This window comes from Hesperophylax consimilis, chromosome 17 (assembly GCF_061612785.1).
Source record: "Hesperophylax consimilis isolate HC1 chromosome 17, BYU_Hcon_1.0, whole genome shotgun sequence".
Lineage (NCBI taxonomy): Eukaryota > Metazoa > Arthropoda > Insecta > Trichoptera > Limnephilidae > Hesperophylax > Hesperophylax consimilis.
The window spans coordinates 23691488-23709650 of NC_142852.1; the positions used below are offsets into that span (position 1 = coordinate 23691488).

The 18163-nt window shown below is 33.6% G+C and overlaps 1 long non-coding RNA gene across 1 annotated transcript; it reads right to left on the reverse strand.

Moving 5' to 3' along the window:
• Positions 1-2716: 2716 nt before the first annotated feature.
• LOC149416288 (uncharacterized) lies at positions 2717-3835 on the reverse strand. The gene is made up of 3 exons (XR_016303613.1): positions 3687-3835; positions 2965-3068; positions 2717-2722 (listed from the first exon to the last, which is right to left on the reverse strand). It is a non-coding gene; the product is annotated as an uncharacterized LOC149416288 (long non-coding RNA).
• Between the last annotated feature and the right edge of the window lie 14328 nt (positions 3836-18163).

Here is an 18163-nt window from a genome sequence, read left to right on the forward strand (position 1 = left end):
AGAAAGTTTTTTTCTCAGCTGTGAGTCATCATGTGTTTTGTCAAATAATCCTTTCGAGAACACGAATACTCGCAATTGACACATGAAAAAGGTTTTTCTCTACTGTGAGTCAGCGAGTGTCTCACCAGATTACCCCTTTGAGAACTTGAATAGTTACAATCGGAACATATAAACGGTTTTTCTCCACGGTGCGTCAGCATGTGGCTCGTCAGATTACGCTTTAGAGAACATGAATATTTGCAGTCCGGACATAAAAAGGGTTTTTCTCCACTGTGAGTCAACATGTGACTCGTCAAATTTCCTTTTCGAGAACAAACATAGCTACACTTTGAACATGAAAAAGGTTTTTCTCCACTGTGAACCAGCGTGTGTCTCTGCAGATCACCCCATTGAGAACATGAATAGCTGCACTCTGAACATGAAAAAAGTTTTTTTCCACTATGAGTCAGCATGTGGCTTATCAGGTTGCCTTTTTGAGAAAATGAATAGTTGCACTCAGAACATAAAAAAGGTTTTACTCCACTATGGGTCAGCATGTGGCTCGTCAAATTTCCCTTCCGAGAACATGAATAGTTGCACTCGGAACATGAAAAAGGTTTTGCTCCACTGTGAGTCATCATGTGTTTGGCCAAATTACCCTTTTGGGAACATGAATAGTTACAGTCGGAACATAAAAAATGTTTTTCTTCTCTGTGAGTCAGCATGTGGCACGTCAAATTTCCCTTCCGAGAACATGAATAGTTGCACTCCGTACATGACAATCGTTTTTCCACAGGATGCGTCTTCAGATCTGCCAATAATTTTGAAAAAAAAAAGATTAATATAATGCTTTTTGAGACTTATTACTTTAATATATTACTAAGTGTAGATAAGCACACTAAATTCGCAGTTAATGTAGAAAATGGGAAAACAGTAACAAGTGACCGATTTCTGCAGTTATTTATATTTGTAGATAGAAACACCCAGTTATAAATTGGTTAGCTTCATTAAAACAATTTTAATTAGTACAACAACAACAGTGTTTGTAAAATGGTATCTCAAGAATAAAAAATTTCAATAATAAGAATATTACGATAATTATGGAAGCCGTACTCTTGAATATATAATTTCAGTGATTTTCAATAAAACATTTAAATTTGAAAAAAAATCAGACTATGTTCTTAAATGGTAAATGAAAGAAAATTTCATGTATCCTTGATTATTTTTTTATGTATTTGCCTACATATCTTGTTTTTAGTAGAATGTTTAATTGGTAGAACCAACAGACAAGCTCCCATTTGACAGCTTTGTGGGACTTCCCTAAATTTGTACGAATTGTTTTTATTTACTTAATAAATATTTTTAAAAAAAATACTGAAAAAATCGAATCACTTTTCACAGTTTATATTAAATAAGCAGGATAGAACTTTTCAGAGGCCCTTCGACAGCTACATGACTTTACTTCAAGGTACGCGGGATATGCACCTAAAACTTTGATCGATAAAATTATGCACCTTGCGCTTAATTCCCCCTCATGTCATGATAAGTGTTTAGGTCACCTAATGTTTTTAAGTTAACAACAACATTGCCGGACAATTGCAGGAATCTTCATTATAGGAAGCCCAGCTCTCACTTTGGAGATCTTTAATAATATTTTATTAACCTCAACACAGGCTTGTCCTAGTGAGGTTAAAAATTCTAACTTAAAAAAAAGATACAATGTAAAGAAACGATAAATAAATAAATAAAAATATTGACAAATAATGCGTAGTGACGATAACCCTATAGTTAAATTTTTAGATCCGTACATTCTTTGTAAATATTAAAAAAAACTCGATGACATAGAATACCTAGGCCTTGAAGATATTAATAGGGCGTGGCTAATTTCTAACCGCCTTCTTCGAATATCAGGTCCATTAAAGTTCAATCTCTTCTTTTATTATACAGTTATATGTACGCAGATTCAAGGTTTCAGGAACTAAATCATCACCCGCCATTATTTCCGGTATATCAGGATAGCTTTTACAATCACATGGCCATTTGTAAATATATTTTCTTATTATTTAGGCAGCAGCAGCAAGAAAAAATCAAGTTTTATAGTTTTGAATCATTTTCTCTGTTTCTGAACCAGACATTTAGTACATTATAACTTGAGTGAGACATGCATATGTTCATTTTCCGCCAGAAATACACACATATATCCACTTTAAATTTATCTGAATATCAAATTTATCAATGCCACAAATGTTGATTAATTTCTGTATTGAAAACTGACATTTGTCAGCATCTTCTTTGGAATTACAAAAATTTAAACAAAATATTAGGTTGCTGAATGTTTATCTCTTGGCAACTTCCTACATGTTGAGTTGGTTACTTTTACAAAACTAGCGAACTTCTGCAGCGACCAAATCAAACCCAATCGACAGTTAATATTTTACTTATGCGCTTCATCCAACTTCTCTTATATTTCAAAAAACACGAATCAATGTTTCGTAAATTTCTAGTGACAAAACTACATTTATTTAACCACGATATTCATGAGGTAGCTTAGCATCAAAAACGGTTTTTAGTCTCAAATTACAATCTTCCATAATATTTCATTTATTTTCTGTCTTAGGAATGCTTTATTAAATTTGGCAAAATAATTTCTTTTTTTTTCCTATCAATCTTTTACTAATTTACTTAACTATTGCAGATAGCCAATAGTTGTATACATATTTTTTTGGATACTTTTGAATCATTTCTGGAAATAAATTTCTGGCATGTTTTAGTTTAGGGGACATAATGGCTTTAGTTGAACTTTTGTGTCTGTAGTGAATATACTTCCCGAAGAAAAATACTATTCACCTGCGAAAATTCGACATTCGCCTAGTTTCCAATTAGGGCCGTTTTTTTTTGTGTTGATTCACTAAACTATTATGAAAAAAAGATTTTACCTGCTGTCTGGTTAATTCTTTCAAAACGTTCTAAGCATTCCTTTTTAACATTCGGCAGGTCTATGTCAATTTTCGTATAAGTAAATCCCCCTTCATTTTCTTCTCTAGGTCCAAGATCCGCACTGCTGGCAACAGTCTCCACTTTAAAGAGACCTGAAAACAATAAATAATGTATATTAATCTTCGATGCATAAATAATGTTAAACAGAACTTGAAAAAGAACTTTGAAAATTGATGAATTATTCAAATTCTGTGACCCAAACCATCCTAAGAGACTAGGTTATTTTAAGAAATAGTAATGATCCCCGACGTCAGCTTGAGTTATTTGAGTACTTTAAGTGTGACGTTTTGTTCCGGAGTCAAAGGAGTCATGTTTTCTTTTATCAATATATATGTATTTTAAGGTTGGTGGACAAAAATAAATGTATTTAATATAATTTTCAAACATAGATGAGGTGAAAACTCGAGGAATAGAGAATTATTGTGAGCAATATGTACACATATATTTTTTTAATTAATTGTTTTGTCTTTAATTCGTAGAATACCGTTTAATTTTTGAACAATATGTTAGTTAAAAGAGTGCTGTAGTTTTGTAGTTTCCGGCAAGGACGCATTAAGGTAAATACCAAATATACTTATACACGGCAAGAGAGCAAGTAGTGAACACGAATATGCCCCGTTTGCACGACATTTCATAAAGGACATGGATTCCGAACATCCGAGTTTAAAATTTTGTACATATGCATTGCAACTAACTGGCTGTCTGCGTACTTTCCGCATATTGCAAACATTCCTTCTTTACATCTGGGAGGTCGACATCTATATCCGTATTTGAAATTTCACGTCCGCCTCCTTCCTGGGGTCCTAGTTCCGTCTTAATCGTAACAGACTCTGGATTGAGTAGATCCATGGCACTGCTGTGGTAGCGTTTAGTAATTGTTTCAAGCCCAAACAAACATACCTGAAACAGAAAATAGTTGTAATTTAACGGAACTCAATGAATAAGCTTTGAACATTTGGTTTTGCTTGGAATAATTTGTCAAACCAATGAAGTCGTATAGACGTAAAAACACGTAATTGGAAATGAGGAAATAATTGCGACTGTATTTTGGACTGAAGTTAAGACGTTTGAAAACGGTTGAAAGAATTGTCTTTAATTTCATCTTTTAACAAATATCGGTAACCCAGGTTTTTTTCGATAATTTGCGATTATTTTTAACCAATTCCCTCCAAATACTAGACTTAAAATAGAAAGTTTGACGTCTTGAGGTATTAGTTTGATGTATTAATTGAAACGTTCCTAACACCTTCTTACAAAACTACAAAACACCAAATAGATTCGTTAAGATAGGTGTACCCAATGGGTAAAGTAATGCTAGGTCGCGTTAGACACAGCGTAATTATGTATTTAAGTATGCCATAGCACTAATGAACCATGGTCGCTCAGTTTGATTGGTTATAACGAACGCTACCAAATAGCGATATTGGCACTAACCAAAATCTATCACGAGTATGAGATTATAAAATAAACAACGTGGGTTAAACAGAGTATTGAAAAAGGATGAAACGAAAGCATCTGTCGACAAAATACTTTGGTTAAGTTATTTATAGACAGTAATGAAGTCACAATCAACTATAATAATTATCAGGAAACTGACCTTCTAGGTTAATGATAATTTCATTGCAATTGCGTCTTTAATATTAGTAGGCAATTGGAGGGGACCCACCCTTTCAAAACGACTGTATGAGGAGACTGATTTATTAACCTCAGCCGCACACGTCAGGACTAGGAGATTCTTTGTCCCGATGACTGTGCGGCTTCAGCGACCTTGAGAAAAATGAGAAAGAAATTTCATAGATAATTTATTTAATAGCTGTCAGAGAAGTTACACTAGTGATGGGCGGGATCGAAACATGTACAAGATCGAAATAATTTGATCAAAACATCAAAATTATCGAATGATTATTCGATATAATTGCTCGCAGTTCAGCAGGAGAGTGGGGGCGGACAAGGGCAGCGGTTTTGTCTCGTTGGAGTAGGTTGCGGCACATAGACAATTATTATACTTTTTTTTTCCTCTTCCATAGAAGCTGGCGCTTGTGTCTAGAAGAGTTGTGAGTATCAAGATGAAGAATATTTAGTGTTTGTAATTATGAATATTAAAATTTATAATTTATTGCAAAGATACTTTCATCATTTTAGAATTTATGCCATTAGTGATATATCGGTAGTTTCTGTCTCGGAAATAAATGACTTGGTATATGGTTTGACACGAAACTCATTTTTATAAATCATATAGAAATTATATCCAACAAAGCTTTGAAAATGTTGAGCTTTATATTAAGATTATCTTATGATTTTCAAAAAATCTATACTATCAAAACATTGTATATGTCACTAGTTAGGAGTCATATCGAGTATAATTCCACAGTTTAGTTTCCAAATTATGAAGTTCATTCACGTACCATTGAAAGATTCCAATATAAATTATTATATCTAAATTTTATAAAAGCAATTCCTAGAGAATACCAAGATGATAGCTACCTTCTTAATTGATTAAATTTTTTTAAGTTACCCGAACGAGAATTATTTGTGATTTAATGTATTTGTTTCAAATAATTAATTCGTCATTGATTACTCCTGAGTTGCTTCACATAATATTGTTCCATATTCCTGGCGGGACAGTTACAAAACAGTACCAACAATACTATTGTAGCATATTCCTGGCGGGACAGTTACAAGACAGTACCAACAATACTATTGTAGCAATTCTTCTATAACTTCTCAGTAATATAACTATAACTTCTCAACAATATTCCGATATAAGTTCACTTTTAAATACATTTCATGACTTCAAATGGAATTGTTTCATTTGTTGAAATGTTAACCATTATAAATAATAAAAAATAACATAACATTTTTTTATTAAATTACTGTATACTAAAATATTTACGAAATATACCATTGATTTAACATGTATCAGCAGAAATATGGATGGCAAGAGAGGATGTAATGAACATGAATATGTCCTGTTTGCACGACATTTCAAAACGGACATTGTTTTTGAACATCAGAATTTAACATCCTACATTTCTCACATATTTAATATTCCATACCTTAAGACGAGTTATTCTCAATTGGGGAGGTATTTATTTACACCAAGGAATATAAATCATAAATTTACCCTTATGCGGATCGTTTCAAATAACAAATTGTTATACACCGTTATTGGACGGTTGGTATTTTGTTATTACTTCGTTTTGACCTTGTTTTTACTTTGTAATTTTCTTAATTTTTACCCTTTGTCTAGTTTACACGAGATTATCGAGTAAACCAAAAAACTTATAAACAAATAATTAAAACTAACTGGCTGTACGAGTACTTTCCGCATATTGCAAACTTTCTTTCTTCACATCTTGGAGGTCGAAATCTATATCCATATACGGCATTTCACCTCCGCCTTCCTCCTGGGGCCCTGGTTCCGTCTTGATGGAAACAGTCTCTGGATTTAGTAGATCCATGGCACTGCTTTGTGGTAGCGATTGGTGATTGGTTAAAGCCCCAACAACTAACTATACCTGAAACATAACATAGTTGCAATGGAACTCTTATTCGTATGAGCTTTGCATATTTTTTGTCTCTTGGAATATTCTGTCATAATAACATTGAATTCTTATACATAACACATAATTGAGAATAAGGATATTATTGTGGCAGTATCTCAACTTTTGCAAGCGGTCGAAAAAATCTTCATCATTCGTGGATAACTCAATCCATACAATATCTATCTTCAAAAATAATTTCCGGTATTACATTATATTGGATCCGAAATTCCGCTTTTGACAAAAAATTGGAAATCCATATTTGTATAATGGGTGAACTGTAATCAATGCATTTTAAGAATCCACCAATATTATTATGGGACGTATTTACCAAACAGTTTGTGTGAATGTTACTTGTCTTTCGTACACGTCAACTGATTTATTCAATACCCGATGTGACTAATGTCTACACTCTACGCCAGGGGCGTATAACTCCCGCATGACCTTGTAACCGTGATGGGAGGAGTTATTCAATACCCAAATTCTTATAGACAAAGCTGTTGTGGCTGAAAGCTCAGATCTCACTGGCTTAGAGCAAAAATTGTAGTTTGATCTCTCGCTCTCTACCATAGCGACTTGTGTAACAGAAAGAGAAGCTGAGCATGCGTTATGCTCCGATAAAAATTAACGGTAATTTCCAAGACGCCATTTCGTAAGTTGAAAAGTCAATTGAAGTTTTTAGCGTAAATATTTTGAATTTTCTTTCACCCATCTAAAAATAATGTTACGTGCTAGAATTCTTCAAGGTGATAAATTAATGCCGTGTTGTGTTAAAGTGTGTTATCCGGTCTATCTCCACCAATTGAAAGAAGGACCCGAACCCGTTGTAAAATACAGGTACTAACCTCTCGTTCTTTGGTACAATGTTCCTGATTTCTGAATGTACTTCATTGGCTAATAATTTAATTAATTTTCCTTTTCAGACCTATCCGTATTCCGACGCGATACAATACCACGTATTAGGATGCTAAAACTGCTAAAAAAAGCCACAATTACATCATACAAGGTCATTTAAACCTATCCAGAATTGCATCATGTAAGAATTCAGATTTAACCAGCATTTTCCATGATGTTTGCTGACGACAAAGCTGTGGAAATTATATGAAACCCTTGCAGGAGAATTTGAATAACTTCTAGTGCTGTGGCAATAATAATGAACACTTAAATTTGTTGAATATGTATTTTGTGTATATATTCTTGTATTTTTGTGCAAGGTCAAATTAAATCCTATTAAGTTGTTGCAGTAAGACTGGGTTCGATTCCTAGTTGAGACCGTTACTTTTTATTTTTCTGTGTCTTGTTCTGTTTCATGTTTTGTTTAGATATATTAGTATTAACTTCTACTTCAATGATAAATCAATGCTCAATACATCGGTTGTACTGACCCTGTTTTGTATTACTGTCCATTGTCTTTTTGAAAATAAAAAGTATTTTTAAGTGTGCATAGCTGTGGGTTTTTTTTATTTTCCTTTTCCTGCATTCCAATATTTTTATTTTTAAAATATAATTTTTGTGGGTTAATGAATGAACGATGTTAGCTGGGTGCAGTTATATTGTCTATGTTTGCACTTTTTTAAATGGCCTTAAGATTCATTTATGGTCCACAATATGGTTACCTGTCTGGACCAAACGACCGTTTTATCTGTGGTCGTCTGTGGTTAAGGGGGTGACAAAATGGGGCCATACAAAAAGCCCGAAGATATTGATCTAGAGAGTGGTTTATTTATGCTCTACGCTATTGGAGATCTGCAGACATAGATTTTCTTCTTACTAGATTGATATCTTTGGGATATTAATATGAAAAAAAAAATTGTGCTTAACATAACCACAGATTTAACGGTCCCGCGGGCTTACCATAGACGATGATGTATGAAACTCAGGGCCATTAATTTAAAACACGCCTCTTACAGGCTTTTAATGTCCATGATTAAAAAAAGTAATACCATAGTCAATATAATTGCACTCAGCATGTTATCTTAATTCATTAGCCCAATATATAGTTTTTTAAATAAAAATTTTGGGAAGCAGAAAATATCTAATCGTTTCCATAGGACAGAAGGTTGAGTCTTACAAAAAACTTTGATTTCAACTTAACTTCTTATGGAAAAAAGCTCAGTACATGCACAAAATGGGTTAATAGGTTCTTTGTTTGTATTATTGTAAAATATGAGTGTGTTTTCTATCCTTCAAAATTTATCCACAATAAAACAAGAATAAAATGCTGTCAAGCTGTCAAAAGTCGTTAAATTTTGAACGCTGAAAAGGAAAAATAAGTCTTTTAAAGCATATTTTACAATATCTACGGAAATAAATAGTTTTGTTATTTGAGTAGGTTATTTTACTGAAACCATGTGTTTATTTTTGAATTTAGCTTAATAGTGCAGCTTAATTCGGATATAATATGCCCGTCAAAAGGTTTTTACAAAAAACTAAAATAGAAATAACATTGAGTAAATTGTTTAATAGTGGGAGATTCATATTCAAATCTCCACCCTTTTGTATTGCATTACTATTTTCAAATCCTTTTTGTACATGATTATTAGGGTGGAACACTTTTGTATGAAAATTTTTTTTTTTTCGAAATTCGAATTGGAATACCAGGGAAAAGTTGCTTTATGTAATTCTAAATAACAGTCCTCAATTTGGAACTTCTAGCTCGACATCTTAAGGTCCCGCCAGAGACTTGAAATTTTATTTTTTACGTTTTTATAGACGTTTTGTATTAAACACCCTATAAACAAAATAATAAGTAAATATAATTTGTTATGCATGAAATTATAAAATAAAAGTAGATTTTAATTAATAAAAACATTTGTTTCAAAATTAAACACAGATTAAGAAAGTTATGTTGGTATGAATAAAATCATTTTTTATAGCAAAAAACTATTTTTAGGTTCAAACTTTGGAATGAGTTTTCGAGATGCTAATTTAGATTTTATGAATCCTTCTCGTCTTATCTTGTCGAATGCACCTAGAACTGCTTCTGTCACAACTTTTACAAATCTTTCCACAGCCTGGGTATGGCAAGTCAGTCTCATAAACTTCAACAATGTATCTTCTCCATTTTCAATAAGATCTTGTAACTGACCATCGGAAATATTCATCAGTATTGAGGGTTCGTATATGTTTTGTTGCCAGTCAATCATGTCTATGTAAGAACATGCATTTAAGTTCACTTTTGGCACCTCAAAAATGCGCGAAACAGATTTTTTATTAACTTGACGAGCCTTTAAAATGCGTCTTGCAGCGAGTTCTCTAATGTGCTTACATGAATCTGTTATCATACTCAACAACAAGTTTTCTGGATGAGCGAAGTAACTGTTACAAATTATAATAGGGTCCACTATCACTAACAACTCGTTGAACAAATATCTAGTGCTGTTAATGAGCTTCCATAAATGATTTGAACCATCTTTGCAGGATGAATGTGTTTTGATAGTAAACCAGACAGGAGCGTATGATTATGCGACACACGTTGCTAAAGTCACAAGATTTTGTTGTGGATTTTCTGTAGAAATATATAAATGCAGTATGCGATTAGCACTTGCCAACCAGCGGGCATGGGGTAGTTTACCTGGACTTCTCTTTAATAAATCCAGGAGACCAGGATCCATTTATGACAGCAGTAGTAATTTCTTGTAAATATTTCCGCTCTGTACTGAGATCTGTGGATATTTGTGGAGGTAGTTCACCTTCTATCTTCTCAAAGTTAGCCAACGGCAGCGTCTCGCATATCTCTAATGCTTTACCAATTTGACCTGCAAATGATTTAGGTCCTGCAGTAGGGCCAACTCATTGGAGTGTAAGAGACAAATTACTCATTGCAATGGTCGAGATAGTCTGTTTTCCCTATATGTATGTTTTTTCCATCACAGCCAACAGCCATTAAACCATCTAGTGATATCTTTTCAGTCATTAAAAATCTGTGGATAGCTCTTTCAATATTTCTTGCACTGCCCGATGTTGAAACCCCATACCCAACATAAACAGTACCTGGTTCTTTTATAATCGAAATATGTTCCTCTTGTACAACCACTCTAAGCCTCTTCGATCTTTTTAAACAGTTTTAGCCGTCTTATCTTTCCTTCAATCGAAATATAATGAAGGAATTTCTGTTACTCTTTCTTCGGTTAAAATTTGCTCGCGTCTCATTCTGCCTTATTGTTCTTAGTTTCATCTTATCTATTATGCCTCATTTCTTGTTTGAGAGTACGTAATCTTCTATTCAGCAATTTTTTACTATGGATAAGATCAGTTCTTCCTAAAGCCATTAGTCAGTTAGTGCGTTGGTCTTCTTAAAACATTTGTTCCTCTTTTGGAACTTTTTTTTCTCTCAAACAAGTACAGCTTACAAATTCTTGACATTTACTTGCAGCTATGTCAAAAATCTTTCTACTCTGTACTCTCTAACTTTTCTTCCTTAAGTTTCTTCAAAGACTTTTTCAAATTATAACACTTCGAGTGATAACTTTTTAGTAACTGTACGATTATTTTGTGTGTGACAATTGGAATCGAAGATTTTATCCACAATTCTTCAATTTTCGTTCAAACTACTACGGCAATTTCCAAATACGTAGGTTCTTTTGTTGTGTTATTCCTTACTTATAAGTCTTGTCTAACCCATTCGTAGAATTTCATCACATTTTCATACGTAGGTAGGATATTCTCTTTCAACTATGCACTTACACCAAATATCGGATATTTTAAATTTTGTCTTCTAGAAATCAGTTTAATTCACTTAAAAAACTTTTATCAATAAGTACTCGTGAATATAATTGACGCGCGACCTTTCACCTGAGACAATTATCGACAGTAGTTTAAACAAAACACTGCATTTCGTAAATTGTCAGATGCCGCTCTCCGCTTCGTCCCGCACTTTGCACCTCTGTTACAGCGCCAAAGTATATTAAAATAAAGAAATATTTGATTGCAATGGCTAGTTAACTACATTTGAATATGTTTTTAAATAAAATAAACCTATTTTAATAAATTCTGTACTATTTTCTAGGCCGCGCAAATATCCCCTAAACTGTTGTGTTTGTAAATGTTCGATGTCTTGGCGGGGGCTCTTACCGTTGTCTGATATTTTTAATATTTTTAATTGAGGTAATTGATGGCAATTGGCAACTTAATACAACTATTCCAAATCAGAATTAGAAAAAAAAAAATTTCGTTCCGCCCTAATGATTATGTTTACCGAAGTCAATCTTGCAACACCCATTTCGAAAAAAAGTTTGATTCGATTTTTCGTATATTTTTTTTTTGTTAATAAAATCGCATCGCTTTGGTAGAGGTCAACAAACCTGAACATTATCTCATTCGAGCACTATAGACACTTTTTCACGAAGATGCCATGTTCCTTACTTAAAATAGAAGGCAAAATTAATGCATTATGTATTAACACCATTGTAATAATATGATGATATTTCACTTTGCTCACACGGAAGTAGATGAAAAATCGTAAGATTAAAGGTTCTAGTTGCTTTAGAACAGCATTTTCCCTATTGCAGGTGTGCTAGCCCCAGAATTGACAAATACGTTCCACATTCAACAATGTCTGATGAATCCATCGTTTCAATATTTATTTATATAAAACAATATGACTTTTATAAGATGGAGGAAGCATATATTCTAGGTTTACATTTGACATATACAAGCTACAGCGGCATTGTCACTTCTATAGGCGTATTATATTCTATTCCTAATCCAATTATAAACGACAATCTAAAATAATGCGGATTACGGCACCGGCCTATTCATACCGCTAATTTTTATTATAAACGGGCCTTGAAATGTCGCGCGTCCGCACGCTTGTTTTGGGGACATTCTAATGTGGAGCAAGAGGGTCAATTTTGTTTGTAATACTCGCTGTTTTGTTTTCACTTTTAAATTTTCATTCTTTAGGAAATCTTTTCTTTATATGCGACTTTAGCAAAACAAATAAATATAATGATAGATTGAGTAGAATAAATCTCTATGACTTCATTATTGTTGTCTATGCATACATATCATTTTTTGACGTATGCTTTCTTTACTGCTAGTGATTTCATCCTGTTTTAAATCTCTTTACATCGATTTACATTATGTTCCTTAAACTGTTCAGCCCACGCAGTTAAATTTATAATCCCATTCTTGTGATTGTTGTTGGTAAGTACTGATGCTTATATTCATCGCTATCAATTTTGTCAAATCAAACTGAGCGACCACTGTCCTTTAATTTGTGCTATGGAATACTCAAATTTACAATTGCGCTGTCTCTATCGAAACTTATCTTAACTAACGCCAATCGAAACCTAAGTTAGGAGGTCTAATGGCGTTTTGTTTGAGGAACTTTTAACTGTCAATTGGATGTCTACCATTTATCAAGCATTTCAAATATCGATAACCAATATTCTGTTAAAAATATAATGGCGGACCCAATGAAATGTTTGCTGGTTTAACTTAAGATATGGATATAGTATATATTGAGTTATCCAACGATTGTCGACAATTCTCTCAACCGATTTCAAATGTCGACTTCAAAGTCAAAATAGTCACAGTTCTTATATCCTTATTTTCAATATGCGTTTAGCATACGATATCATTGTTTTGACAGAATATTCTGAACACATTCAAATAATAGTTCCGTTAAAACTATGTTCTTTTTCAGGTTTATTTGATTGGGCTTGTACTAATTATCAAATCCTTCCACACAAGTGCCATGGATCTACAAAATCCGGATACAGTTTTCATAAAGACGGAACCAGGGCCCCAAGAAGAAGGTGGAGGTGAAATACCGCATACGGATATGGATTTTGACGTCCCAGATGTAAAGATGGAATGTTGGAAAAGTGCGGAGACTTCTCGGACTGCCAGTTAGTTGCATTGCATAAGTAAAAAAAAATGATTTTCGGAATCCCAGTTCGTTTTGAATTGTCATGCAGGCAGGAAATATGCTTGTTCAGAGTATTTGTGATGCTGAAGGTAGAATGGATGGAAGGAGGCAGAGAAGCGGAACCTGAGAAGCAACTGGCTTTTCAGATGTGTTCACTTAACTCGGCCACGTTTCATTTGAGAATTGTGTTCATAGGAATATATCTATAAAGATTTTGAATATAATTGGAGTTATATTTTATCCGTTTTTTATGTGTGTTAAACCAGGCGATACTGAGCGTATCTCAAGAAAGTTAAAAGTGGGATTAACTAGGCGGAAGGTGCTCAATAGCAAATGGTTTTCCGTTCTTGAAGCATCGGTTCCTGAAGCAGACATCTTGGGTCATTCATATTTCTACCTTAAATTCTCTTATCCAAATTCACGCTTCTACATTGTTAATCGATGATACCTTTAATCTTAAAAAAAACCTCATATTGTAATTCGATGTTCAACATACTTATTATTTTCCTAGGTAGCTTTAATGTGGAGAGTGATACCATCAAGGCAGAACTAGGACCCCGAGCAGAAGATGAAGAGAGATTTCCTTACATGGAAATCGACATATACCTGCCAGATGTTAAAAAAGACTGCTTAGAAAACTTTGAAATAATTACCCATACACCAGGTAAAACCGATGTAAAACCACATACGTGTTCTTCGTGCAACGCCTCATTTTCTCAAAAGAGCAGTCTGACGAGCCACATGCTGACTCACACTGGAGAAAAACCTTTTTCATGTTCTGAGTGCAACTATTCGTGTACTAAAAAGGGAAACTTGACTGTACATATGCGAATTCACACTGGAGAAAAACTTTTTACATGTTCCGAATGCATCTATTCGTGTACTTAAAAGGGAAACTTGACGGTACACATGCGAACTCACAGTGGAGAAAAAACTTTTTCGTGTTGTTTGTGCAATTCTTCATTTTCTCACAAAAGCAGTCTGACGAGCCATATGCTGACTCACACTGGAGAAAAACCTTTTTCATGTTCCGAGTGCAACTATTCGTGTACTAAAAAGGGAAACTTGACGGTACACATGCGAATTCACAGTGTAGAAAAACCTTTTTCATGTTCTGAGTGCAACAATTCATTTACTCATAAAGGCAATCTGACCCAGCACATGATGACTCACAGTGGAGAAAAACCTTTTTCGTGTTCCATGTGCAACTATTCTTGTACTCAAAATAATTATTTGACAAGCCACATGCGAACTCACGGTGGAGAAAAGTCTTTTAAATGTTCCGAGTGCAACTATTCATCTTTCCATAAGAAATATTTGACCAGGCACATGCTGACTCACAGTGGAGAAAAACCTTTTTCGTGTTTCAAGTGCAACTATTCTTGTACTCAAAATAAATATTTGACAAGCCACATACGAACTCACGGTGGAGAAAAGTCTTTTAAATGTTCCGAGTGCAACTATTCATCTTCTCGAAAGCAGTGTTTGACGAACCACATGCTGACTCATAGTGGTGAAAAACCTTTTTCATGTTCTTTGTGTAAAAAATCATATACTCAAAAGGGAAATTTGACGAGACATATGCTGAATCACAGTGGTGAAATAACTTTTTCGTGTTCCTAGTGCAACTATACATGTACGCAAATATTTTTTTGTCGACCCACGTGCTGACTCACGCTGGAGAAAACTTTTTTCATGTACTTTGTCCAATAATTCATATTCTCACAAAGAAAATTTGACGAGCCATATACTTACTCACAGTAGAGAATAAAGTTTAAAATTATCCTAGTGCAACTCTTAATTTATTCGAAAAAAAGAATCACGCGCGTTTTCACTGTCCAGAAAAACATTTTTCATGTTACAGGCCATATCTGAAGTGTCACATGCTGACTCACACTGGAGAAAAACTTTATATGTTCCGAGTATAAGTATTCATGTTCTCGAATTGAAAATTAGAAGAAATACTTACTCACTCACAGTAGAGAAAAATCTTTTTCATTTTCCAAATGCAACCACTCATGCACTCAAAAGCTAGGTTTAACGAGCCACATGCTGACTCAAGGTGGAGAAAAATATGTTCCGAGTGCAACAGTTGAACAGTAGTTGAAAAGTCATATGTTTCTCGTATATTCATACAATTTTCTAATTTTTAATAAATTAATTTCCTTGATTGTATTTTCGGGGGGGGCATCTAGGTTGTTAATAAGTTTTATTAATAATTTTATTCTGTATTATTTGCTAATCGTTAAGGTTAGTTATGTGTGTATTTCTTCATATTTAAATCAGATACTTTGGGTGGGACTGTAATAGTGTAAGCCCATCTTTACTTCTGTTGGTAGAAGGTTAGCGATTCTACCAAATACATCAATTAGTTGAATGATTTTTTCTTTCAGCTTTTCTATGTGCTGTTTAAAGCTCAAGTGTTTGTCAGTTTGTAGGCCCAGTTATATTTCACATCTGGAATATGTAGGTTTCTTTCTTCTGTTTGTAATTGTTTATGTAACGACCTCATTCTTTTAGGTGACCTTAAGATCACTTAACCATTTTTTTTTTATATCCGTTAGAATATTTTTAATAAGCCAGTTTTTCAATATATTAAGATCGATTTAAGATTTTTCTAATAAAATTTCACATTTTTTGCTTTCTTAAAATATCGCAGTGTCATCTGCGTATAAGAAGATTTCGACATTTAGTCAATTGACAGAAATCATTTTTGTACATTTGGAATATGAATGGCCCCAGTAATGATCCTTGAGGAACTCCATAGTATTTGCTCTCGAGTTATCTCACATGCTAACATATTATTTTCTGTTATTTAAAAACAATTTTACAATAATATAAACCCATAAATAAGTTACGCTTTATATAAGTTACACTCTTTCGAGAATAAACCGACAAATCGCGAGCAGGTAGTTGTAGCATGCATTTGATGTTTTACTAGTAGGTTATTATGCGATGCTGGTTGCATGTATCAACATTCCAGAACCTTCTAGTAACTACCAAATGAAATTTTGAAGAGGAATACTTCATAGTGATGTAACTCAGAAGGTTATTATTGCACTGAAAGCTTTGTGACACTGATATGTGTTGAACTTGCAATTTTTGTTACACACATTGTAAGTGTGTCTCATGCCCAGGTTTCGGATAGGTATATAGTGAAGGGAAAGATCATCTCTAACACGTATTTTGCTGATTTTCTCAACAAACTCAATTTTCTGGTTCACCTGACCGACGCAATATAGTCGGGTGTTCCTGATTTCTTCTACCTTTCACCTTCGCGATATATTTTATTTTATTACGAATATCACCCATGTTTCGAAGTTGGCGCACCTGGCATTTAGGGACGATCCTAACAGTAAGTGTGTTCGGTGCCGCATGTTTGTCGGCCATTGCTTTCAGTCACAGTAAATTCTTCCGATAGAGATGTCATCGTGCGCTCCCGCCACCTCACGTCCGTTTAAGATCCGCGTGAAATTCTGGATCATTTTGCACAGAAGGGCGAAGCTTTTCTGTACATTTTCTGTATATCTTGACGGGGGATGAGACGTGTATGTGCTACTACACTCCAGAATCTCAAATACAATCACTTCAGTGACGTCATGCATCTTCCCCAGCCATCAAAAAGGTTAAGACGACCCATTCAGCCAGAAAAGTCGACGGGTGGGAAACGTTTTTCGATTGTCTTTAAAATACCATTTACAGGGCTTCATCACATTATCAGCTTGATCTGATTAATTGTGACCTCAGAACGGGGTACCTCGGTAAGGTCACATTTTTTTCAACAATTGCAAAAAATTTAAAATAAAAAAGATCGACTTTTTAAAGTATTTAATTGGATTATTAGAAATATCAGTTTAATTATTAATGGCATGAATTTTTTTTGTACATACCTGTGTGCGTTTCTAGTGTTGATTGCGAATATTAATAATTTTTTTTTTAAACTTTTTTATCCTAACATCTAACAATAATTTTTGTTTTTGTATTATTTTTTTATTTATTGTTTACTCGCGACTTTTTATTAAAATTAAATGTGTGAATATGCAAAATGTGGTCTAGATAAGAATAAAATTGTTTTCAGAAAAACAGTTTAAAATACCTTTTTACCATTTAAGATACCTTTTCTGTCTAAGAACGTTGATTATTTAAAAAAAATTATATCACCTTTGTAATGAAACGCTGTTTGATCAAAGATGGAGAATAGACTATCATTTATTTCACATAAGTTTACATATTAAATACATAGATGGCAGCACTAGTCTTATATTGTTGTTATCATTTCAACACCCCCACTATAACTAACAATATAAATACAATTAAATTAAACAATTTGCACACCTAGTTTATCCAAAAATTCATAATGTTTTGTGGAACCCAAACTTTTGGTGAACAAATCAGCAGGCATTTCAGCTGTTGGCAAATACTTAACATTTACAATATTATTTGCTACACATTCTCTACAAAAATTATATTTAATATCAATATGTTTGGTGCGCTTATGAAAAACTGGATTTGCTGTTAACTTTTGCGCACTCTGATTGTCATTGAAAATATCAATAGTATACATTTTTTGAGTTATTTCATATTGTAAATTTCTCAAATAAATTGCTTCTTTGCAGGCTTCGGTGATGGCCATATATTCAGCCTCACTACTAGATAGTGCAACAGTATTCTGTTTTTTTGTTTCCCAAGATATAACACAACCAGATAAAGTAAAACAAATTCCAGTGTATGACCTCCTATCTATAATGTTTCCGCCCCAATCAGCATCTAC